Source organism: Triturus cristatus, chromosome 4_1, assembly GCF_964204655.1.
Source record: "Triturus cristatus chromosome 4_1, aTriCri1.1, whole genome shotgun sequence".
Classification (NCBI taxonomy): domain Eukaryota; kingdom Metazoa; phylum Chordata; class Amphibia; order Caudata; family Salamandridae; genus Triturus; species Triturus cristatus.
In genome coordinates, this window is record NC_140585.1 from 139755536 (window position 1) to 139780048 (window position 24513).

General features: G+C 38.7%; 18 non-coding genes across 18 annotated transcripts; all 18 read right to left on the reverse strand.

Annotated features, from left to right (window-relative positions):
- Positions 1-1262: 1262 nt before the first annotated feature.
- TRNAC-GCA (transfer RNA cysteine (anticodon GCA)) lies at positions 1263-1334 on the reverse strand. The gene has a single exon. It is a non-coding gene; the product is annotated as a tRNA-Cys (tRNA).
- A 998-nt stretch (positions 1335-2332) lies between these two features.
- TRNAC-GCA (transfer RNA cysteine (anticodon GCA)) lies at positions 2333-2404 on the reverse strand. Its single transcript has one exon. It is a non-coding gene; the product is annotated as a tRNA-Cys (tRNA).
- A 2075-nt stretch (positions 2405-4479) lies between these two features.
- On the reverse strand, positions 4480-4551 carry TRNAC-GCA (transfer RNA cysteine (anticodon GCA)). The gene has a single exon. It is a non-coding gene; the product is annotated as a tRNA-Cys (tRNA).
- A 1008-nt stretch (positions 4552-5559) lies between these two features.
- On the reverse strand, positions 5560-5631 carry TRNAC-GCA (transfer RNA cysteine (anticodon GCA)). Its single transcript has one exon. It is a non-coding gene; the product is annotated as a tRNA-Cys (tRNA).
- Positions 5632-6628: 997 nt separating this feature from the next.
- TRNAC-GCA (transfer RNA cysteine (anticodon GCA)) lies at positions 6629-6700 on the reverse strand. Its single transcript has one exon. It is a non-coding gene; the product is annotated as a tRNA-Cys (tRNA).
- Positions 6701-7708: 1008 nt separating this feature from the next.
- Positions 7709-7780, reverse strand: TRNAC-GCA (transfer RNA cysteine (anticodon GCA)). Its single transcript has one exon. It is a non-coding gene; the product is annotated as a tRNA-Cys (tRNA).
- A 997-nt stretch (positions 7781-8777) lies between these two features.
- Positions 8778-8849, reverse strand: TRNAC-GCA (transfer RNA cysteine (anticodon GCA)). The gene has a single exon. It is a non-coding gene; the product is annotated as a tRNA-Cys (tRNA).
- Positions 8850-9857: 1008 nt separating this feature from the next.
- Positions 9858-9929, reverse strand: TRNAC-GCA (transfer RNA cysteine (anticodon GCA)). The gene has a single exon. It is a non-coding gene; the product is annotated as a tRNA-Cys (tRNA).
- A 997-nt stretch (positions 9930-10926) lies between these two features.
- On the reverse strand, positions 10927-10998 carry TRNAC-GCA (transfer RNA cysteine (anticodon GCA)). Its single transcript has one exon. It is a non-coding gene; the product is annotated as a tRNA-Cys (tRNA).
- Positions 10999-13075: 2077 nt separating this feature from the next.
- On the reverse strand, positions 13076-13147 carry TRNAC-GCA (transfer RNA cysteine (anticodon GCA)). The gene has a single exon. It is a non-coding gene; the product is annotated as a tRNA-Cys (tRNA).
- Positions 13148-14155: 1008 nt separating this feature from the next.
- Positions 14156-14227, reverse strand: TRNAC-GCA (transfer RNA cysteine (anticodon GCA)). Its single transcript has one exon. It is a non-coding gene; the product is annotated as a tRNA-Cys (tRNA).
- A 997-nt stretch (positions 14228-15224) lies between these two features.
- Positions 15225-15296, reverse strand: TRNAC-GCA (transfer RNA cysteine (anticodon GCA)). Its single transcript has one exon. It is a non-coding gene; the product is annotated as a tRNA-Cys (tRNA).
- A 2077-nt stretch (positions 15297-17373) lies between these two features.
- On the reverse strand, positions 17374-17445 carry TRNAC-GCA (transfer RNA cysteine (anticodon GCA)). Its single transcript has one exon. It is a non-coding gene; the product is annotated as a tRNA-Cys (tRNA).
- Positions 17446-18453: 1008 nt separating this feature from the next.
- Positions 18454-18525, reverse strand: TRNAC-GCA (transfer RNA cysteine (anticodon GCA)). The gene has a single exon. It is a non-coding gene; the product is annotated as a tRNA-Cys (tRNA).
- Positions 18526-19523: 998 nt separating this feature from the next.
- On the reverse strand, positions 19524-19595 carry TRNAC-GCA (transfer RNA cysteine (anticodon GCA)). The gene has a single exon. It is a non-coding gene; the product is annotated as a tRNA-Cys (tRNA).
- A 2078-nt stretch (positions 19596-21673) lies between these two features.
- On the reverse strand, positions 21674-21745 carry TRNAC-GCA (transfer RNA cysteine (anticodon GCA)). Its single transcript has one exon. It is a non-coding gene; the product is annotated as a tRNA-Cys (tRNA).
- A 1008-nt stretch (positions 21746-22753) lies between these two features.
- Positions 22754-22825, reverse strand: TRNAC-GCA (transfer RNA cysteine (anticodon GCA)). The gene has a single exon. It is a non-coding gene; the product is annotated as a tRNA-Cys (tRNA).
- A 997-nt stretch (positions 22826-23822) lies between these two features.
- On the reverse strand, positions 23823-23894 carry TRNAC-GCA (transfer RNA cysteine (anticodon GCA)). Its single transcript has one exon. It is a non-coding gene; the product is annotated as a tRNA-Cys (tRNA).
- Between the last annotated feature and the right edge of the window lie 619 nt (positions 23895-24513).

Consider the following 24513-nt stretch of genomic DNA (forward strand, 5'->3'; position numbering starts at 1 on the left):
TCAATGATGTTTCAGAAAGTTCCCACGCCCTGTGTAAAAATGCATTTATTCCCAGGTTTTGAGCAGTGACACTGTAATACTAATAAAGTATAAGATCCAACTGAACACTGACTCTGTCAATGGTGATCCATAGTGACTTTATGAAAGATCCCAGCTACAATCACCAAAACCAAAATAGGTTTAGGGGACACCCGGATTTAAACCAGGGACCTCTTGATCTGCAGTCAAATGCTCTACCACTGAGCTATATCCCGAACTGTTTTCAAAGATCAGAATGACAATATATCAGTACATCATGAAAGAGTGAGAGGCTCAAGCTCAGTTGGGCCACAAAGTACGAGCTTGAAACTGTGGAAAAGGAGAAGTAGTTCTTAATATTATTAATTAAAGGAAAACAGGATCATTTAAAAAACAAAATGTATATGTTTAATTGTTATTTTATTTGAATAGGCAGTGGTCCATAGGACCAATATCTGTAATTAAAATGTTTGTTTTGAAACATTCTCAAAGGGGAAGAGGTTTTTACGAGACTACTTATCTTTGTGGATTGATTACCACAATCACTGATATGGTGGTGAAGTATGATTGTTTTGGGCCAAATTACGGTGAAAAAACATTTCTGCATACCACTACAATTTGGTATTTGAAGGTACAACCAAACACCCCTTTCATGTACCTTCGATTTAATACATCAGAAAAAGCTATTTTGTGTTCGCAAATGGCCTGGTTTCTCAGACCAGCCTGCTTGCACCTGCAACTAGGGTTCGTACATCTTGTACGTGGGCAGCGTATTTTAGTAGAAAGTAAATAGATTATGCATTGCACAAAAATGAAGTGCTTCAAACAAACACATACTTTGTATGCACAGAGAAGAGGTGGAATACATGTAAGACTGAGGACACAGGTTAAATGAGGAATAGATTGACTGCATTGCTGCCCACTTTTCTATGCAATTTCTGTAGTGCGATTGAAGGAAGCACTAAACTGTAAAACAAAGTTGCCAATTGCTTTCATAGTCCATTCCCTTTGTTTGGTGCTGTGAAAGGAAGAGCCAGATTCCAAAATAAATCAATGCTTTTTCAGACATTTCCCATACGGAATACCGAGCCCTGTATAAAAATGCATTTACTCTCAGGTTTTGAGCAGTGACATTGTAATGCTGTTAAAGTGTAAGATCCAAGCGAACACTGACTCTGTCAATGATGATCCAAAGGGGTTTCATGAAAAGTCCCAGCTACAAACACAAGAACCAAAACAGGCCAAGGGGACACCTGGATTTGAACCAGGGACCTCTTGATCTGCAGTCAAATGCTCTACCACTGAGCTATATCCCCACCTGTTTGCGAGAGTCGGAATGAAAATATATCAGTACCTCATGAAAGAGTGTGAGCATCATGCTCAGTTGGGCCGGAAAGTACAAGCTCGAAACTGTGGAACAGGAGAAGTAGTTCTTAATATTATTTATTGAAGGAAAACGGGATCGTTTAAAAAAAATATTTATATGTTTCATTGTTATTTTATTTGAACAGGCAGTGGTCCATAGGACCAATGCCTGTACATAAAATGCTTGTTTTGAAACATTCTCAAAGGGGAAGAGGTTTTTACGGGACGCCTTATCCTTTCGCGGATTGGTTACCACAATCACCGAGATGGTGGTGAAGTATGATTGTTTTGGGCCAAATGATGGACGAAAAACATTTCTACATACCACTGCAATTTGGTATTTGGAAGGTACACCCAAACGTCCCTTTCAAGTACCATCAATTTAATATATCAGAAAAGACCATTTTGTGTTCGAAAATGGCCTGAGTCTTCGAGCCAGCCTTTTTTTCATCTGCAAAGAGGGTTCATACATTTTGCACTTAGGCAGAGGTTTTAAGGAGAAATTAAATAGTTTCTACGTTGCACAAGAATGAAGTGCTTTAAACAAACACATATTTTGTATGCACAGAGGAGAGGAGGAATATATGTAAGACTGAGGACACAAGTTAAATGAGAAATAGATTGACTGCAGCGCTGCCGAGTATACTATGCCATTTCTTTAGTGCGCTACAAGGAAGCACCAAACTGTATAACAAAGTTTTCAATTGTTTTCATAGTGATTCTCTTTGCTTGAAGCTGTGAAAGGAAGAGCCGGATTCCAAAATAAATCAATGATGTTTCAGAAAGTTCCCACGCCCTGTGTAAAAATGCATTTATTCCCAGGTTTTGAGCAGTGACACTGTAATGCTAATAAAGTATAAGATCCAACTGAACACTGACTCTGTCAATGGTGATCCATAGGGACTTTATGAAAGATCCCAGCAACAAACACCAAAACCAAAATAGGTTTAGGGGACACCCGGATTTGAACCAGGGACCTCTTGATCTGCAGTCAAATGCTCTACCACTGAGCTATATCCCCAACTGTTTTCAAAGATCAGAATGACAATATATCAGTACATCATGAAAGAGTGAGAGGCTCAAGCTCAGTTGGGCCACAAAGTACGAGCTTGAAACTGTGGAAAAGAAGTAGTTCTTAATATTATTAATTAAAGGAAAACAGGATCATTTAAAAAACAAAATGTATATGTTTAATTGTTATTTTATTTGAATAGGCAGTGGTCCATAGGACCAATATCTCTAATTAAAATGTTTGTTTTGAAACATTCTCAAAGGGGAAGAGGTTTTTACGAGACTACTTATCTTTGTGGATTGATTACCACAATCACTGATATGGTGGTGAAGTATGATTGTTTTGGGCCAAATTACGGTGAAAAAACATTTCTGCATACCACTACAATTTGGTATTTGAAGGTACAACCAAACACCCCTTTCATGTACCTTCGATTTAATACATCAGAAAAAGCTATTTTGTGTTCGCAAATGGCCTGGTTTCTCAGACCAGCCTGCTTGCACCTGCAACTAGGGTTCGTACATCTTGTACGTGGGCAGCGTTTTTTAGTAGAAAGTAAATAGATTATGCATTGCACAAAAATGAAGTGCTTCAAACAAACACATACTTTGTATGCACAGAGAAGAGGTGGAATACATGTAAGACTGAGGACACAGGTTAAATGAGGAATAGATTGACTGCATTGCTGCCCACTTTTCTATGCAATTTCTGTAGTGCGATTGAAGGAAGCACTAAACTGTAAAACAAAGTTGCCAATTGCATTCATAGTCCATTCCCTTTGTTTGGTGCTGTGAAAGGAAGAGCCAGATTCCAAAATAAATCAATGCTTTTTCAGACATTTCCCATACGGAATACCGAGCCCTGTATAAAAATGCATTTACTCTCAGGTTTTGAGTAGTGACATTGTAATGCTGTTAAAGTGTAAGATCCAAGCGAACACTGACTCTGTCAATGATGATCCAAAGGGGTTTCATGAAAAGTCCCAGCTACAAACACAAGAACCAAAACAGGCCAAGGGGACACCTGGATTTGAACCAGGGACCTCTTGATCTGCAGTCAAATGCTCTACCACTGAGCTATATCCGCACCTGTTTGTGAGAGTCGGAATGAAAATATATCAGTACCTCATGAAAGAGTGTGAGCATCATGCTCAGTTGGGCCGGAAAGTACAAGCTTGAAACTGTGGAACAGGAGAAGTAGTTCTTAATATTATTTATTGAAGGAAAACGGGATCGTTTAAAAAAAATATTTATATGTTTCATTGTTATTTTATTTGAACAGGCAGTGGTCCATAGGACCAATGCCTGTACATAAAATGCTTGTTTTGAAACATTCTCAAAGGGGAAGAGGTTTTTACGGGACGCCTTATCCTTTCGCGGATTGGTTACCACAATCACCGAGATGGTGGTGAAGTATGATTGTTTTGGGCCAAATGATGGACGAAAAACATTTCTACATACCACTGCAATTTGGTATTTGGAAGGTACACCCAAACGTCCCTTTCAAGTACCATCAATTTAATATATCAGAAAAGACCATTTTGTGTTCGAAAATGGCCTGAGTCTTCGAGCCAGCCTTTTTTTCATCTGCAACGAGGGTTCATACATTTTGCACTTAGGCAGAGGTTTTAAGGAGAAATTAAATAGTTTCTACGTTGCACAAGAATGAAGTGCTTTAAACAAACACATATTTTGTATGCACAGAGGAGAGGAGGAATATATGTAAGACTGAGGACACAAGTTAAATGAGAAATAGATTGACTGCAGCGCTGCCGAGTATACTATGCCATTTCTTTAGTGCGCTACAAGGAAGCACCAAACTGTATAACAAAGTTTTCAATTGTTTTCATAGTGATTCTCTTTGCTTGAAGCTGTGAAAGGAAGAGCCGGATTCCAAAATAAATCAATGATGTTTCAGAAAGTTCCCACGCCCTGTGTAAAAATGCATTTATTCCCAGGTTTTGAGCAGTGACACTGTAATGCTAATAAAGTATAAGATCCAACTGAACACTGACTCTGTCAATGGTGATCCATAGGGACTTTATGAAAGATCCCAGCAACAAACACCAAAACCAAAATAGGTTTAGGGGACACCCGGATTTGAACCAGGGACCTCTTGATCTGCAGTCAAATGCTCTACCACTGAGCTATATCCCCAACTGTTTCCAAAGATCAGAATGACAATATATCAGTGCATCATGAAAGAGTGAGAGGCTCAAGCTCAGTTGGGCCACAAAGTACGAGCTTGAAACTGTGGAAAAGGAGAAGTAGTTCTTAATATTATTAATTAAAGGAAAACAGGATCATTTAAAAAACAAAATGTATATGTTTAATTGTTATTTTATTTGAATAGGCAGTGGTCCATAGGACCAATATCTCTAATTAAAATGTTTGTTTTGAAACATTCTCAAAGGGGAAGAGGTTTTTACGAGACTACTTATCTTTGTGGATTGATTACCACAATCACTGATATGGTGGTGAAGTATGATTGTTTTGGGCCAAATTACGGTGAAAAAACATTTCTGCATACCACTACAATTTGGTATTTGAAGGTACAACCAAACACCCCTTTCATGTACCTTCGATTTAATACATCAGAAAAAGCTATTTTGTGTTCGCAAATGGCCTGGTTTCTCAGACCAGCCTGCTTGCACCTGCAACTAGGGTTCGTACATCTTGTACGTGGGCAGCGTTTTTTAGTAGAAAGTAAATAGATTATGCATTGCACAAAAATGAAGTGCTTCAAACAAACACATACTTTGTATGCACAGAGAAGAGGTGGAATACATGTAAGACTGAGGACACAGGTTAAATGAGGAATAGATTGACTGCATTGCTGCCCACTTTTCTACGCAATTTCTGTAGTGCGATTGAAGGAAGCACTAAACTGTAAAACAAAGTTGCCAATTGCATTCATAGTCCATTCCCTTTGTTTGGTGCTGTGAAAGGAAGAGCCAGATTCCAAAATAAATCTATGCTTTTTCAGACATTTCCCATACGGAATACCGAGCCCTGTATAAAAATGCATTTACTCTCAGGTTTTGAGCAGTGACATTGTAATGCTGTTAAAGTGTAAGATCCAAGCGAACACTGACTCTGTCAATGATGATCCAAAGGGGTTTTATGAAAAGTCCCAGCTACAAACACAAGAACCAAAACAGGCCAAGGGGACACCTGGATTTGAACCAGGGACCTCTTGATCTGCAGTCAAATGCTCTACCACTGAGCTATACCCCCACCTGTTTGTGCGAGTCGGAATGAAAATATATCAGTACCTCATGAAAGAGTGTGAGCATCATGCTCAGTTGGGCCGGAAAGTACAAGCTTGAAACTGTGGAACAGGAGAAGTAGTTCTTAATATTATTTATTGAAGGAAAACGGGATCGTTTAAAAAATATATTTATATGTTTCATTGTTATTTTATTTGAACAGGCAGTGGTCCATAGGACCAATGCCTGTACATAAAATGCTTGTTTTGAAACATTCTCAAAGGGGAAGAGGTTTTTACGGGACGCCTTATCCTTTCGCGGATTGGTTACCACAATCACCGAGATGGTGGTGAAGTATGATTGTTTTGGGCCAAATGATGGACGAAAAACATTTCTACATACCACTGCAATTTGGTATTTGGAAGGTACACCCAAACGTCCCTTTCAAGTACCATCAATTTCATATATCAGAAAAGGCCATTTTGTGTTCGAAAATGGCCTGAGTCTTCGAGCCAGCCTTTTTTCATCTGCAACGAGGGTTCATACATTTTGCACGTAGGCAGAGGTTTTAAGGAGAAATTAAATAGTTTCTACGTTGCACAAGAATGAAGTGCTTTAAACAAACACATATTTTGTATGCACAGAGGAGAGGAGGAATATATGTAAGACTGAGGACACATGTTAAATGAGAAATAGATTGACTGCAGCGCTGCCGAGTATACTATGCCATTTCTTTAGTGCGCTACAAGGAAGCACCAAACTGTATATCAAAGTTTTCAATTGTTTTCATAGTCATTCTCTTTGTTTGAAGCTGTGAAAGGAAGAGCCGGATTCCAAAATAAATCAATGATGTTTCAGAAAGTTCCCACGCCCTGTGTAAAAATGCATTTATTCCCAGGTTTTGAGCAGTGACACTGTAATGCTAATAAAGTATAAGATCCAACTGAACACTGACTCTGTCAATGGTGATCCAAAGGGACTTTATGAAAGATCCTAGCTACAAACACCAGAACCAAAATAGGTTTAGGGAACACCCGGATTTGAACCAGGGACCTCTTGATCTGCAGTCAAATGCTCTACCACTGAGCTATATCCCCAACTGGTTTCAAAGATCAGAATGACAATATAACAGTACATCATGAAAGAGTGAGAGGCTCAAGCTCAGTTGGGCCACAAAGTACGAGCTTGAAACTGTGGAAAAGGAGAAGTAGTTCTTAATATTATTAATTAAAGGAAAACAGGATCATTTAAAAAACAAAATGTATATGTTTAATTGTTATTTTATTTGAATAGGCAGTGGTCCATAGGACCAATATCTGTAATTAAAATGTTTGTTTTGAAACATTCTCAAAGAGGAACAGGTTTTTACGAGACTACTTATCTTTGTGGATTGATTACCACAATCACTGATATGGTGGTGAAGTATGATTGTTTTGGGCCAAATTACGGTGAAAAAACATTTCTGCATACCACTACAATTTGGTATTTGAAGGTACAACCAAACACCCCTTTCATGTACCTTCGATTTAATACATCAGAAAAAGCTATTTTGTGTTCGCAAATGGCCTGGTTTCTCAGACCAGCCTGCTTGCACCTGCAACTAGGGTTCGTACATCTTGTACGTGGGCAGCGTATTTTAGTAGAAAGTAAATAGATTATGCATTGCACAAAAATGAAGTGCTTCAAACAAACACATACTTTGTATGCACAGAGAAGAGGTGGAATACATGTAAGACTGAGGACACAGGTTAAATGAGGAATAGATTGACTGCATTGCTGCCCACTTTTCTATGCAATTTCTGTAGTGCGATTGAAGGAAGCACTAAACTGTAAAACAAAGTTGCCAATTGCTTTCATAGTCCATTCCCTTTGTTTGGTGCTGTGAATGGAAGAGCCAGATTCCAAAATAAATCAATGCTTTTTCAGACATTTCCCATACGGAATACCGAGCCCTGTATAAAAATGCATTTACTCTCAGGTTTTGAGCAGTGACATTGTAATGCTGTTAAAGTGTAAGATCCAAGCGAACACTGACTCTGTCAATGATGATCCAAAGGGGTTTTATGAAAAGTCCCAGCTACAAACACAAGAACCAAAACAGGCCAAGGGGACACCTGGATTTGAACCAGGGACCTCTTGATCTGCAGTCAAATGCTCTACCACTGAGCTACATCCCCACCTGTTTGTGAGAGTCGGAATGAAAATATATCAGTACCTCATGAAAGAGTGTGTGCATCATGCTCAGTTGGGCCGGAAAGTACAAGCTTGAAACTGTGGAACAGGAGAAGTAGTTCTTAATATTATTTATTGAAGGAAAACGGGATCGTTTAAAAAAAATATTTATATGTTTCATTGTTATTTTATTTGAACAGGCAGTGGTCCATAGGACCAATGCCTGTACATAAAATGCTTGTTTTGAAACATTCTCAAAGGGGAAGAGGTTTTTACGGGACGCCTTATCCTTTCGCGGATTGGTTACCACAATCACCGAGATGGTGGTGAAGTATGATTGTTTTGGGCCAAATGATGGACGAAAAACATTTCTACATACCACTGCAATTTGGTATTTGGAAGGTACACCCAAACGTCCCTTTCAAGTACCATCAATTTAATATATCAGAAAAGGCCATTTTGTGTTCGAAAATGGCCTGAGTCTTCGAGCCAGCCTTTTTTCATCTGCAACGAGGGTTCATACATTTTGCACGTAGGCAGAGGTTTTAAGGAGAAATTAAATAGTTTCTACATTGCACAAGAATGAAGTGCTTTAAACAAACACATATTTTGTATGCACAGAGGAGAGGAGGAATATATGTAAGACTGAGGACACAGGTTAAATGAGAAAAAGATTGACTGCAGCGCTGCCGAGTATACTATGCCATTTCTTTAGTGCGCTACAAGGAAGCACCAAACTGTATAACAAAGTTTTCAATTGTTTTCATAGTGATTCTCTTTGCTTGAAGCTGTGAAAGGAAGAGCCGGATTCCAAAATAAATCAATGATGTTTCAGAAAGTTCCCACGCCCTGTGTAAAAATGCATTTATTCCCAGGTTTTGAGCAGTGACACTGTAATACTAATAAAGTATAAGATCCAACTGAACACTGACTCTGTCAATGGTGATCCATAGTGACTTTATGAAAGATCCCAGCTACAATCACCAAAACCAAAATAGGTTTAGGGGACACCCGGATTTAAACCAGGGACCTCTTGATCTGCAGTCAAATGCTCTACCACTGAGCTATATCCCCAACTGTTTTCAAAGATCAGAATGACAATATATCAGTACATCATGAAAGAGTGAGAGGCTCAAGCTCAGTTGGGCCACAAAGTACGAGCTTGAAACTGTGGAAAAGGAGAAGTAGTTCTTAATATTATTAATTAAAGGAAAACAGGATCATTTAAAAAACAAAATGTATATGTTTAATTGTTATTTTATTTGAATAGGCAGTGGTCCATAGGACCAATATCTCTAATTAAAATGTTTGTTTTGAAACATTCTCAAAGGGGAAGAGGTTTTTACGAGACTACTTATCTTTGTGGATTGATTACCACAATCACTGATATGGTGGTGAAGTATGATTGTTTTGGGCCAAATTACGGTGAAAAAACATTTCTGCATACCACTACAATTTGGTATTTGAAGGTACAACCAAACACCCCTTTCATGTACCTTCGATTTAATACATCAGAAAAAGCTATTTTGTGTTCGCAAATGGCCTGGTTTCTCAGACCAGCCTGCTTGCACCTGCAACTAGGGTTCGTACATCTTGTACGTGGGCAGCGTTTTTTAGTAGAAAGTAAATAGATTATGCATTGCACAAAAATGAAGTGCTTCAAACAAACACATACTTTGTATGCACAGAGAAGAGGTGGAATATATGTAAGACTGAGGACACAGGTTAAATGAGGAATAGATTGACTGCATTGCTGCCCACTTTTCTACGCAATTTCTGTAGTGCGATTGAAGGAAGCACTAAACTGTAAAACAAAGTTGCCAATTGCATTCATAGTCCATTCCCTTTGTTTGGTGCTGTGAAAGGAAGAGCCAGATTCCAAAATAAATCAATGCTTTTTCAGACATTTCCCATACGGAATACCGAGCCCTGTATAAAAATGCATTTACTCTCAGGTTTTGAGCAGTGACATTGTAATGCTGTTAAAGTGTAAGATCCAAGCGAACACTGACTCTGTCAATGATGATCCAAAGGGGTTTTATGAAAAGTCCCAGCTACAAACACAAGAACCAAAACAGGCCAAGGGGACACCTGGATTTGAACCAGGGACCTCTTGATCTGCAGTCAAATGCTCTACCACTGAGCTATACCCCCACCTGTTTGTGCGAGTCGGAATGAAAATATATCAGTACCTCATGAAAGAGTGTGAGCATCATGCTCAGTTGGGCCGGAAAGTACAAGCTTGAAACTGTGGAACAGGAGAAGTAGTTCTTAATATTATTTATTGAAGGAAAACGGGATCGTTTAAAAAATATATTTATATGTTTCATTGTTATTTTATTTGAACAGGCAGTGGTCCATAGGACCAATGCCTGTACATAAAATGCTTGTTTTGAAACATTCTCAAAGGGGAAGAGGTTTTTACGGGACGCCTTATCCTTTCGCGGATTGGTTACCACAATCACCGAGATGGTGGTGAAGTATGATTGTTTTGGGCCAAATGATGGACGAAAAACATTTCTACATACCACTGCAATTTGGTATTTGGAAGGTACACCCAAACGTCCCTTTCAAGTACCATCAATTTAATATATCAGAAAAGGCCATTTTGTGTTCGAAAATGGCCTGAGTCTTCGAGCCAGCCTTTTTTCATCTGCAACGAGGGTTCATACATTTTGCACGTAGGCAGAGGTTTTAAGGAGAAATTAAATAGTTTCTACGTTGCACAAGAATGAAGTGCTTTAAACAAACACATATTTTGTATGCACAGAGGAGAGGAGGAATATATGTAAGACTGAGGACACATGTTAAATGAGAAATAGATTGACTGCAGCGCTGCCGAGTATACTATGCCATTTCTTTAGTGCGCTACAAGGAAGCACCAAACTGTATATCAAAGTTTTCAATTGTTTTCATAGTCATTCTCTTTGTTTGAAGCTGTGAAAGGAAGAGCCGGATTCCAAAATAAATCAATGATGTTTCAGAAAGTTCCCACGCCCTGTGTAAAAATGCATTTATTCCCAGGTTTTGAGCAGTGACACTGTAATGCTAATAAAGTATAAGATCCAACTGAACACTGACTCTGTCAATGGTGATCCAAAGGGACTTTATGAAAGATCCTAGCTACAAACACCAGAACCAAAATAGGTTTAGGGAACACCCGGATTTGAACCAGGGACCTCTTGATCTGCAGTCAAATGCTCTACCACTGAGCTATATCCCCAACTGGTTTCAAAGATCAGAATGACAATATAACAGTACATCATGAAAGAGTGAGAGGCTCAAGCTCAGTTGGGCCACAAAGTATGAGCTTGAAACTGTGGAAAAGGAGAAGTAGTTCTTAATATTATTAATTAAAGGAAAACAGGATCATTTAAAAAACAAAATGTATATGTTTAATTGTTATTTTATTTGAATAGGCAGTGGTCCATAGGACCAATATCTGTAATTAAAATGTTTGTTTTGAAACATTCTCAAAGAGGAACAGGTTTTTACGAGACTACTTATCTTTGTGGATTGATTACCACAATCACTGATATGGTGGTGAAGTATGATTGTTTTGGGCCAAATTACGGTGAAAAAACATTTCTGCATACCACTACAATTTGGTATTTGAAGGTACAACCAAACACCCCTTTCATGTACCTTCGATTTAATACATCAGAAAAAGCTATTTTGTGTTCGCAAATGGCCTGGTTTCTCAGACCAGCCTGCTTGCACCTGCAACTAGGGTTCGTACATCTTGTACGTGGGCAGCGTATTTTAGTAGAAAGTAAATAGATTATGCATTGCACAAAAATGAAGTGCTTCAAACAAACACATACTTTGTATGCACAGAGAAGAGGTGGAATACATGTAAGACTGAGGACACAGGTTAAATGAGGAATAGATTGACTGCATTGCTGCCCACTTTTCTATGCAATTTCTGTAGTGCGATTGAAGGAAGCACTAAACTGTAAAACAAAGTTGCCAATTGCTTTCATAGTCCATTCCCTTTGTTTGGTGCTGTGAAAGGAAGAGCCAGATTCCAAAATAAATCAATGCTTTTTCAGACATTTCCCATACGGAATACCGAGCCCTGTATAAAAATGCATTTACTCTCAGGTTTTGAGCAGTGACATTGTAATGCTGTTAAAGTGTAAGATCCAAGCGAACACTGACTCTGTCAATGATGATCCAAAGGGGTTTTATGAAAAGTCCCAGCTACAAACACAAGAACCAAAACAGGCCAAGGGGACACCTGGATTTGAACCAGGGACCTCTTGATCTGCAGTCAAATGCACTACCACTGAGCTATATCCCCACCTGTTTGTGAGAGTCGGAATGAAAATATATCAGTACCTCATGAAAGAGTGTGTGCATCATGCTCAGTTGGGCCGGAAAGTACAAGCTTGAAACTGTGGAACAGGAGAAGTAGTTCTTAATATTATTTATTGAAGGAAAACGGGATCGTTTAAAAAAAATATTTATATGTTTCATTGTTATTTTATTTGAACAGGCAGTGGTCCATAGGACCAATGCCTGTACATAAAATGCTTGTTTTGAAACATTCTCAAAGGGGAAGAGGTTTTTACGGGACGCCTTATCCTTTCGCGGATTGGTTACCACAATCACCGAGATGGTGGTGAAGTATGATTGTTTTGGGCCAAATGATGGACGAAAAACATTTCTACATACCACTGCAATTTGGTATTTGGAAGGTACACCCAAACGTCCCTTTCAAGTACCATCAATTTAATATATCAGAAAAGGCCATTTTGTGTTCGAAAATGGCCTGAGTCTTCGAGCCAGCCTTTTTTCATCTGCAACGAGGGTTCATACATTTTGCACGTAGGCAGAGGTTTTAAGGAGAAATTAAATAGTTTCTACATTGCACAAGAATGAAGTGCTTTAAACAAACACATATTTTGTATGCACAGAGGAGAGGAGGAATATATGTAAGACTGAGGACACAGGTTAAATGAGAAAAAGATTGACTGCAGCGCTGCCGAGTATACTATGCCATTTCTTTAGTGCGCTACAAGGAAGCACCAAACTGTATAACAAAGTTTTCAATTGTTTTCATAGTGATTCTCTTTGCTTGAAGCTGTGAAAGGAAGAGCCGGATTCCAAAATAAATCAATGATGTTTCAGAAAGTTCCCACGCCCTGTGTAAAAATGCATTTATTCCCAGGTTTTGAGCAGTGACACTGTAATACTAATAAAGTATAAGATCCAACTGAACACTGACTCTGTCAATGGTGATCCATAGTGACTTTATGAAAGATCCCAGCTACAATCACCAAAACCAAAATAGGTTTAGGGGACACCCGGATTTAAACCAGGGACCTCTTGATCTGCAGTCAAATGCTCTACCACTGAGCTATATCCCCAACTGTTTTCAAAGATCAGAATGACAATATATCAGTACATCATGAAAGAGTGAGAGGCTCAAGCTCAGTTGGGCCACAAAGTACGAGCTTGAAACTGTGGAAAAGGAGAAGTAGTTCTTAATATTATTAATTAAAGGAAAACAGGATCATTTAAAAAACAAAATGTATATGTTTAATTGTTATTTTATTTGAATAGGCAGTGGTCCATAGGACCAATATCTCTAATTAAAATGTTTGTTTTGAAACATTCTCAAAGGGGAAGAGGTTTTTACGAGACTACTTATCTTTGTGGATTGATTACCACAATCACTGATATGGTGGTGAAGTATGATTGTTTTGGGCCAAATTACGGTGAAAAAACATTTCTGCATACCACTACAATTTGGTATTTGAAGGTACAACCAAACACCCCTTTCATGTACCTTCGATTTAATACATCAGAAAAAGCTATTTTGTGTTCGCAAATGGCCTGGTTTCTCAGACCAGCCTGCTTGCACCTGCAACTAGGGTTCGTACATCTTGTACGTGGGCAGCGTTTTTTAGTAGAAAGTAAATAGATTATGCATTGCACAAAAATGAAGTGCTTCAAACAAACACATACTTTGTATGCACAGAGAAGAGGTGGAATACATGTAAGACTGAGGACACAGGTTAAATGAGGAATAGATTGACTGCATTGCTGCCCACTTTTCTACGCAATTTCTGTAGTGCGATTGAAGGAAGCACTAAACTGTAAAACAAAGTTGCCAATTGCATTCATAGTCCATTCCCTTTGTTTGGTGCTGTGAAAGGAAGAGCCAGATTCCAAAATAAATCAATGCTTTTTCAGACATTTCCCATACGGAATACCGAGCCCTGTATAAAAATGCATTTACTCTCAGGTTTTGAGCAGTGACATTGTAATGCTGTTAAAGTGTAAGATCCAAGCGAACACTGACTCTGTCAATGATGATCCAAAGGGGTTTTATGAAAAGTCCCAGCTACAAACACAAGAACCAAAACAGGCCAAGGGGACACCTGGATTTGAACCAGGGACCTCTTGATCTGCAGTCAAATGCTCTACCACTGAGCTATAACCCCACCTGTTTGTGCGAGTCGGAATGAAAATATATCAGTACCTCATGAAAGAGTGTGAGCATCATGCTCAGTTGGGCCGGAAAGTACAAGCTTGAAACTGTGGAACAGGAGAAGTAGTTCTTAATATTATTTATTGAAGGAAAACGGGATCGTTTAAAAAATATATTTATATGTTTCATTGTTATTTTATTTGAACAGGCAGTGGTCCATAGGACCAATGCCTGTACATAAAATGCTTGTTTTGAAACATTCTCAAAGGGGAAGAGGTTTTTACGGGACGCCTTATCCTTTCGCGGATTGGTTACCACAATCACCGAGATGGTGGTGAAGTATGATTGTTTTGGGCCAAATGATGGACGAAAAACATTTCTACATACCACTGCAATTTGGTATTTGGAAGGTACACCCAAACGTCCCTTTCAAGTACCATCAATTTAATATATCAGAAAAGGCCATTTTGTGTTCGAAAATGGCCTGAGTCTTCGAGCCAGCCTTTTTTCATCTGCAACGAGGGTTCATACATTTTGCACGTAGGCAGAGGTTTTAAGGAGAAATTAAATAGTTTCTACGTTGCACAAGAATGAAGTGCTTTAAACAAACACATATTTTGTATGCACAGAGGAGAGGAGGAATATATGTAAGACTGAGGACACATGATAAATGAGAAATAGATTGACTGCAGCGCTGCCGAGTATACTATGCCATTTCTTTAGTGCGCTACAAGGAAGCACCAAACTGTATATCAAAGTTTTCAATTGTTTTCATAGTCATTCTCTTTGTTTGAAGCTGTGAAAGGAAGAGCCGGATTCCAAAATAAATCAATGATGTTTCAGAAAGTTCCCACGCCCTGTGTAAAAATGCATTTATTCCCAGGTTTTGAGCAGTGACACTGTAATGCTAATAAAGTATAAGATCCAACTGAACACTGACTCTGTCAATGGTGATCCAAAGGGACTTTATGAAAGATCCTAGCTACAAACACCAGAACCAAAATAGGTTTAGGGAACACCCGGATTTGAACCAGGGACCTCTTGATCTGCAGTCAAATGCTCTACCACTGAGCTATATCCCCAACTGGTTTCAAAGATCAGAATGACAATATAACAGTACATCATGAAAGAGTGAGAGGCTCAAGCTCAGTTGGGCCACAAAGTACGAGCTTGAAACTGTGGAAAAGGAGAAGTAGTTCTTAATATTATTAATTAAAGGAAAACAGGATCATTTAAAAAACAAAATGTATATGTTTAATTGTTATTTTATTTGAATAGGCAGTGGTCCATAGGACCAATATCTGTAATTAAAATGTTTGTTTTGAAACATTCTCAAAGAGGAACAGGTTTTTACGAGACTACTTATCTTTGTGGATTGATTACCACAATCACTGATATGGTGGTGAAGTATGATTGTTTTGGGCCAAATTACGGTGAAAAAACATTTCTGCATACCACTACAATTTGGTATTTGAAGGTACAACCAAACACCCCTTTCATGTACCTTCGATTTAATACATCAGAAAAAGCTATTTTGTGTTCGCAAATGGCCTGGTTTCTCAGACCAGCCTGCTTGCACCTGCAACTAGGGTTCGTACATCTTGTACGTGGGCAGCGTATTTTAGTAGAAAGTAAATAGATTATGCATTGCACAAAAATGAAGTGCTTCAAACAAACACATACTTTGTATGCACAGAGAAGAGGTGGAATACATGTAAGACTGAGGACACAGGTTAAATGAGGAATAGATTGACTGCATTGCTGCCCACTTTTCTATGCAATTTCTGTAGTGCGATTGAAGGAAGCACTAAACTGTAAAACAAAGTTGCCAATTGCTTTCATAGTCCATTCCCTTTGTTTGGTGCTGTGAAAGGAAGAGCCAGATTCCAAAATAAATCAATGCTTTTTCAGACATTTCCCATACGGAATACCGAGCCCTGTATAAAAATGCATTTACTCTCAGGTTTTGAGCAGTGACATTGTAATGCTGTTAAAGTGTAAGATCCAAGCGAACACTGACTCTGTCAATGATGATCCAAAGGGGTTTTATGAAAAGTCCCAGCTACAAACACAAGAACCAAAACAGGCCAAGGGGACACCTGGATTTGAACCAGGGACCTCTTGATCTGCAGTCAAATGCACTACCACTGAGCTATATCCCCACCTGTTTGTGAGAGTCGGAATGAAAATATATCAGTACCTCATGAAAGAGTGTGTGCATCATGCTCAGTTGGGCCGGAAAGTACAAGCTTGAAACTGTGGAACAGGAGAAGTAGTTCTTAATATTATTTATTGAAGGAAAACGGGATCGTTTAAAAAAAATATTTATATGTTTCATTGTTATTTTATTTGAACAGGCAGTGGTCCATAGGACCAATGCCTGTACATAAAATGCTTGTTTTGAAACATTCTCAAAGGGGAAGAGGTTTTTACGGGACGCCTTATCCTTTCGCGGATTGGTTACCACAATCACCGAGATGGTGGTGAAGTATGATTGTTTTGGGCCAAATGATGGACGAAAAACATTTCTACATACCACTACAATTTGGTATTTGGAAGGTACACCCAAACGTCCCTTTCAAGTACCATCAATTTAATATATCAGAAAAGGCCATTTTGTGTTCGAAAATGGCCTGAGTCTTCGAGCCAGCCTTTTTTCATCTGCAACGAGGGTTCATACATTTTGCACGTAGGCAGAGGTTTTAAGGAGAAATTAAATAGTTTCTACATTGCGCAAGAATGAAGTGCTTTAAACAAACACATATTTTGTATGCACAGAGGAGAGGAGGAATATATGTAAGACTGAGGACACAGGTTAAATGAGAAAAAGATTGACTGCAGCGCTGCCGAGTATACTATGCCATTTCTTTAGTGCGCTACAAGGAAGCACCAAACTGTATAACAAAGTTTTCGATTGTTTTCATAGTGATTCTCTTTGCTTGAAGCTGTGAAAGGAAGAGCCGGATTCCAAAATAAATCAATGATGTTTCAGAAAGTTCCCACGCCCTGTGTAAAAATGCATTTATTCCCAGGTTTTGAGCAGTGACACTGTAATACTAATAAAGTATAAGATCCAACTGAACACTGACTCTGTCAATGGTGATCCATAGTGACTTTATGAAAGATCCCAGCTACAATCACCAAAACCAAAATAGGTTTAGGGGACACCCGGATTTAAACCAGGGACCTCTTGATCTGCAGTCAAATGCTCTACCACTGAGCTATATCCCCAACTGTTTTCAAAGATCAGAATGACAATATATCAGTACATCATGAAAGAGTGAGAGGCTCAAGCTCAGTTGGGCCACAAAGTACGAGCTTGAAACTGTGGAAAAGGAGAAGTAGTTCTTAATATTATTAATTAAAGGAAAACAGGATCATTTAAAAAACAAAATGTATATGTTTAATTGTTATTTTATTTGAATAGGCAGTGGTCCATAGGACCAATATCTGTAATTAAAATGTTTGTTTTGAAACATTCTCAAAGGGGAAGAGGTTTTTACGAGACTACTTATCTTTGTGGATTGATTACCACAATCACTGATATGGTGGTGAAGTATGATTGTTTTGGGCCAAATTACGGTGAAAAAACATTTCTGCATACCACTACAATTTGGTATTTGAAGGTACAACCAAACACCCCTTTCATGTACCTTCGATTTAATACATCAGAAAAAGCTATTTTGTGTTCGCAAATGGCCTGGTTTCTCAGACCAGCCTGCTTGCACCTGCAACTAGGGTTCGTACATCTTGTACGTGGGCAGCGTATTTTAGTAGAAAGTAAATAGATTATGCATTGCACAAAAATGAAGTGCTTCAAACAAACACATACTTTGTATGCACAGAGAAGAGGTGGAATACATGTAAGACTGAGGACACAGGTTAAATGAGGAATAGATTGACTGCATTGCTGCCCACTTTTCTATGCAATTTCTGTAGTGCGATTGAAGGAAGCACTAAACTGTAAAACAAAGTTGCCAATTGCTTTCATAGTCCATTCCCTTTGTTTGGTGCTGTGAAAGGAAGAGCCAGATTCCAAAATAAATCAATGCTTTTTCAGACATTTCCCATACGGAATACCGAGCCCTGTATAAAAATGCATTTACTGTCAGGTTTTGAGCAGTGACATTGTAATGCTGTTAAAGTGTAAGATCCAAGCGAACACTGACTCTGTCAATGATGATCCAAAGGGGTTTCATGAAAAGTCCCAGCTACAAACACAAGAACCAAAACAGGCCAAGGGGACACCTGGATTTGAACCAGGGACCTCTTGATCTGCAGTCAAATGCTCTACCACTGAGCTATATCCCCACCTGTTTGTGAGAGTCGGAATGAAAATATATCAGTACCTCATGAAAGAGTGTGAGCATCATGCTCAGTTGGGCCGGAAAGTACAAGCTTGAAACTGTGGAACAGGAGAAGTAGTTCTTAATATTATTTATTGAAGGAAAACGGGATCGTTTAAAAAAAATATTTATATGTTTCATTGTTATTTTATTTGAACAGGCAGTGGTCCATAGGACCAATGCCTGTACATAAAATGCTTGTTTTGAAACATTCTCAAAGGGGAAGAGGTTTTTACGGGACGCCTTATCCTTTCGCGGATTGGTTACCACAATCACCGAGATGGTGGTGAAGTATGATTGTTTTGGGCCAAATGATGGACGAAAAACATTTCTACATACCACTGCAATTTGGTATTTGGAAGGTACACCCAAACGTCCCTTTCAAGTACCATCAATTTAATATATCAGAAAAGACCATTTTGTGTTCCAAAATGGCCTGAGTCTTCGAGCCAGCCTTTTTTTCATCTGCAACGAGGGTTCATACATTTTGCACTTAGGCAGAGGTTTTAAGGAGAAATTAAATAGTTTCTACGTTGCACAAGAATGAAGTGCTTTAAACAAACACATATTTTGTATGCACAGAGGAGAGGAGGAATATATGTAAGACTGAGGACACAGGTTAAATGAGAAATAGATTGACTGCAGCGCTGCCGAGTATACTATGCCATTTCTTTAGTGCGCTACAAGGAAGCACCAAACTGTATAACAAAGTTTTCAATTGTTTTCATAGTGATTCTCTTTGCTTGAAGCTGTGAAAGGAAGAGCCGGATTCCAAAATAAATCAATGATGTTTCAGAAAGTTCCCACGCCCTGTGTAAAAATGCATTTATTCCCAGGTTTTGAGCAGTGACACTGTAATGCTAATTAAGTATAAGATCCAACTGAACACTGACTCTGTCAATGGTGATCCATAGGGACTTTATGAAAGATCCCAGCAACAAACACCAAAACCAAAATAGGTTTAGGGGACACCCGGATTTGAACCAGGGACCTCTTGATCTGCAGTCAAATGCTCTACCACTGAGCTATATCCCCAACTGTTTTCAAAGATCAGAATGACAATATATCAGTACATCATGAAAGAGTGAGAGGCTCAAGCTCAGTTGGGCCACAAAGTACGAGCTTGAAACTGTGGAAAAGGAGAAGTAGTTCTTAATATTATTAATTAAAGGAAAACAGGATCATTTCAAAAACAAAAAGGGATATGTTTAATTGTTATTTTATTTGAATAGGCAGTGGTCCATAGGACCAATATCTCTAATTAAAATGTTTGTTTTGAAACATTCTCAAAGGGGAAGAGGTTTTTACGAGACTACTTATCTTTGTGGATTGATTACCACAATCACTGATATGGTGGTGAAGTATGATTGTTTTGGGCCAAATTACGGTGAAAAAACATTTCTGCATACCACTACAATTTGGTATTTGAAGGTACAACCAAACACCCCTTTCATGTACCTTCGATTTAATACATCAGAAAAAGCTATTTTGTGTTCGCAAATGGCCTGGTTTCTCAGACCAGCCTGCTTGCACCTGCAACTAGGGTTCGTACATCTTGTACGTGGGCAGCGTTTTTTAGTAGAAAGTAAATAGATTATGCATTGCACAAAAATGAAGTGCTTCAAACAAACACATACTTTGTATGCACAGAGAAGAGGTGGAATACATGTAAGACTGAGGACACAGGTTAAATGAGGAATAGATTGACTGCATTGCTGCCCACTTTTCTATGCAATTTCTGTAGTGCGATTGAAGGAAGCACTAAACTGTAAAACAAAGTTGCCAATTGCTTTCATAGTCCATTCCCTTTGTTTGGTGCTGTGAAAGGAAGAGCCAGATTCCAAAATAAATCAATGCTTTTTCAGACATTTCCCATACGGAATACCGAGCCCTGTATAAAAATGCATTTACTCTCAGGTTTTGAGCAGTGACATTGTAATGCTGTTAAAGTGTAAGATCCAAGCGAACACTGACTCTGTCAATGATGATCCAAAGGGGTTTCATGAAAAGTCCCAGCTACAAACACAAGAACCAAAACAGGCCAAGGGGACCCCTGGATTTGAACCAGGGACCGCTTGATCTGCAGTCAAATGCTCTACCACTGAGCTATATCCCCACCTGTTTGTGAGAGTCGGAATGAAAATATATCAGTACCTCATGAAAGAGTGTGAGCATCATGCTCAGTTGGGCCGGAAAGTACAAGCTTGAAACTGTGGAACAGGAGAAGTAGTTCTTAATATTATTTATTGAAGGAAAACGGGATCGTTTAAAAAAAATATTTATATGTTTCATTGTTATTTTTTTTGAACAGGCAGTGGTCCATAGGACCAATGCCTGTACATAAAATGCTTGTTTTGAAACATTCTCAAAGGGGAAGAGGTTTTTACGGGACGCCTTATCCTTTCGCGGATTGGTTACCATAATCACCGAGATGGTGGTGAAGTATGATTGTTTTGGGCCAAATGATGGACGAAAAACATTTCTACATACCACTGCAATTTGGTATTTGGAAGGTACACCCAAACGTCCCTTTCAAGTACCATCAATTTAATATATCAGAAAAGACCATTTTGTGTTCGAAAATGGCCTGAGTCTTCGAGCCAGCCTTTTTTCATCTGCAACGAGGGTTCATACATTTTGCACTTAGGCAGAGGTTTTAAGGAGAAATTAAATAGTTTCTACGTTGCACAAGAATGAAGTGCTTTAAACAAACACATATTTTGTATGAACAGAGGAGAGGAGGAATATATGTAAGACTGAGGACACAGGTTAAATGAGAAATAGATTGACTGCAGCGCTGCCGAGTATACTATGCCATTTCTTTAGTGCGCTACAAGGAAGCACCAAACTGTATAACAAAGTTTTCAATTGTTTTCATAGTGATTCTCTTTGCTTGAAGCTGTGAAAGGAAGAGCCGGATTCCAAAATAAATCAATGATGTTTCAGAAAGTTCCCACGCCCTGTGTAAAAATGCATTTATTCCCAGGTTTTGAGCAGTGACACTGTAATGCTAATAAAGTATAAGATCCAACTGAACACTGACTCTGTCAATGGTGATCCATAGGGACTTTATGAAAGATCCCAGCAACAAACACCAAAACCAAAATAGGTTTAGGGGACACCCGGATTTGAACCAGGGACCTCTTGATCTGCAGTCAAATGCTCTACCACTGAGCTATATCCCCAACTGTTTTCAAAGATCAGAATGACAATATATCAGTACATCATGAAAGAGTGAGAGGCTCAAGCTCAGTTGGGCCACAAAGTACGAGCTTGAAACTGTGGAAAAGGAGAAGTAGTTCTTAATATTATTAATTAAAGGAAAACAGGATCATTTAAAAAACAAAATGTATATGTTTAATTGTTATTTTATTTGAATAGGCAGTGGTCCATAGGACCAATATCTGTAATTAAAATGTTTGTTTTGAAACATTCTCAAAGGGGAAGAGGTTTTTACGAGACTACTTATCTTTGTGGATTGATTACCACAATCACTGATATGGTGGTGAAGTATGATTGTTTTGGGCCAAATTACGGTGAAAAAACATTTCTGCATACCACTACAATTTGGTATTTGAAGGTACAACCAAACACCCCTTTCATGTACCTTCGATTTAATACATCAGAAAAAGCTATTTTGTGTTCGCAAATGGCCTGGTTTCTCAGACCAGCCTGCTTGCACCTGCAACTAGGGTTCGTACATCTTGTACGTGGGCAGCGTTTTTTAGTAGAAAGTAAATAGATTATGCATTGCACAAAAATGAAGTGCTTCAAACAAACACATACTTTGTATGCACAGAGAAGAGGTGGAATACATGTAAGACTGAGGACACAGGTTAAATGAGGAATAGATTGACTGCATTGCTGCCCACTTTTCTATGCAATTTCTGTAGTGCGATTGAAGGAAGCACTAAACTGTAAAACAAAGTTGCCAATTGCTTTCATAGTCCATTCCCTTTGTTTGGTGCTGTGAAAGGAAGAGCCAGATTCCAAAATAAATCAATGCTTTTTCAGACATTTCCCATACGGAATACCGAGCCCTGTATAAAAATGCATTTACTCTCAGGTTTTGAGCAGTGACATTGTAATGCTGTTAAAGTGTAAGATCCAAGCGAACACTGACTCTGTCAATGATGATCCAAAGGGGTTTCATGAAAAGTCCCAGCTACAAACACAAGAACCAAAACAGGCCAAGGGGACACCTGGATTTGAACCAGGGACCGCTTGATCTGCAGTCAAATGCTCTACCACTGAGCTATATCCCCACCTGTTTGTGAGAGTCGGAATGAAAATATATCAGTACCTCATGAAAGAGTGTGAGCATCATGCTCAGTTGGGCCGGAAAGTACAAGCTTGAAACTGTGGAACAGGAGAAGTAGTTCTTAATATTATTTATTGAAGGAAAACGGGATCGTTTAAAAAAAATATTTATATGTTTCATTGTTATTTTATTTGAACAGGCAGTGGTCCATAGGACCAATGCCTGTACATAAAATGCTTGTTTTGAAACATTCTCAAAGGGGAAGAGGTTTTTACGGGACGCCTTATCCTTTCGCGGATTGGTTACCATAATCACCGAGATGGTGGTGAAGTATGATTGTTTTGGGCCAAATGATGGACGAAAAACATTTCTACATACCACTGCAATTTGGTATTTGGAAGGTACACCCAAACGTCCCTTTCAAGTACCATCAATTTAATATATCAGAAAAGACCATTTTGTGTTCGAAAATGGCCTGAGTCTTCGAGCCAGCCTTTTTTCATCTGCAACGAGGGTTCATACATTTTGCACTTAGGCAGAGGTTTTAAGGAGAAATTAAATAGTTTCTACGTTGCACAAGAATGAAGTGCTTTAAACAAACACATATTTTGTATGAACAGAGGAGAGGAGGAATATATGTAAGACTGAGGACACAGGTTAAATGAGAAATAGATTGACTGCAGCGCTGCCGAGTATACTATGCCATTTCTTTAGTGCGCTACAAGGAAGCACCAAACTGGATAACAAAGTTTTCAATTGTTTTCATAGTGATTCTCTTTGCTTGAAGCTGTGAAAGGAAGAGCCGGATTCCAAAATAAATCAATGATGTTTCAGAAAGTTCCCACGCCCTGTGTAAAAATGCATTTATTCCCAGGTTTTGAGCAGTGACACTGTAATGCTAATAAAGTATAAGATCCAACTGAACACTGACTCTGTCAATGGTGATCCATAGGGACTTTATGAAAGATCCCAGCAACAAACACCAAAACCAAAATAGGTTTAGGGGACACCCGGATTTGAACCAGGGACCTCTTGATCTGCAGTCAAAGGCTCTACCACTGAGCTATATCCCCAACTGTTTTCAAAGATCAGAATGACAATATATCAGTACATCATGAAAGAGTGAGAGGCTCAAGCTCAGTTGGGCCACAAAGTACGAGCTTGAAACTGTGGAAAAGGAGAAGTAGTTCTTAATATTATTAATTAAAGGAAAACAGGATCATTTAAAAAACAAAATGTATATGTTTAATTGTTATTTTATTTGAATAGGCAGTGGTCCATAGGACCAATATCTGTAATTAAAATGTTTGTTTTGAAACATTCTCAAAGGGGAAGAGGTTTTTACGAGACTACTTATCTTTGTGGATTGATTACCACAATCACTGATATGGTGGTGAAGTATGATTGTTTTGGGCCAAATTACGGTGAAAAAACATTTCTGCATACCACTACAATTTGGTATTTGAAGGTACAACCAAACACCCCTTTCATGTACCTTCGATTTAATACATCAGAAAAAGCTATTTTGTGTTCGCAAATGGCCTGGTTTCTCAGACCAGCCTGCTTGCACCTGCAACTAGGGTTCGTACATCTTGTACGTGGGCAGCGTTTTTTAGTAGAAAGTAAATAGATTATGCATTGCACAAAAATGAAGTGCTTCAAACAAACACATACTTTGTATGCACAGAGAAG